This window comes from Podarcis cretensis, assembly GCF_951804945.1.
Source record: "Podarcis cretensis genome assembly, chromosome: 7".
NCBI classification, from domain to species: Eukaryota; Metazoa; Chordata; class Lepidosauria; order Squamata; family Lacertidae; genus Podarcis; species Podarcis cretensis.
The window spans coordinates 62,395,369-62,395,646 of NC_137176.1; positions in this window are offsets into that span (position 1 = coordinate 62,395,369).

The window sequence follows — 278 nt, forward strand, 5'->3', positions numbered from 1 at the left end:
CTGACTGGGTTCAGCACAGATCAAGACAAGCCTCTATGTCTCCAGCTTCCAGGCCTATTATTCTCCTTGTTGGGATGGATGTGGCATCCAGCCAGGTGAGAAGTGGTGAGAAAATGCCTATCCCACCACCTAAAAGTATGGCAACACACCTTTGCTTAGTGTTGTCACTATGGCAACACATCTCTTCTTAGCTAACCCTTTATGATGCTGATGATAGTGACCAATGCCATTAGCTTAACAAAGGAACTGATTTGACCAGTTCACCAGGTATCCTCTTG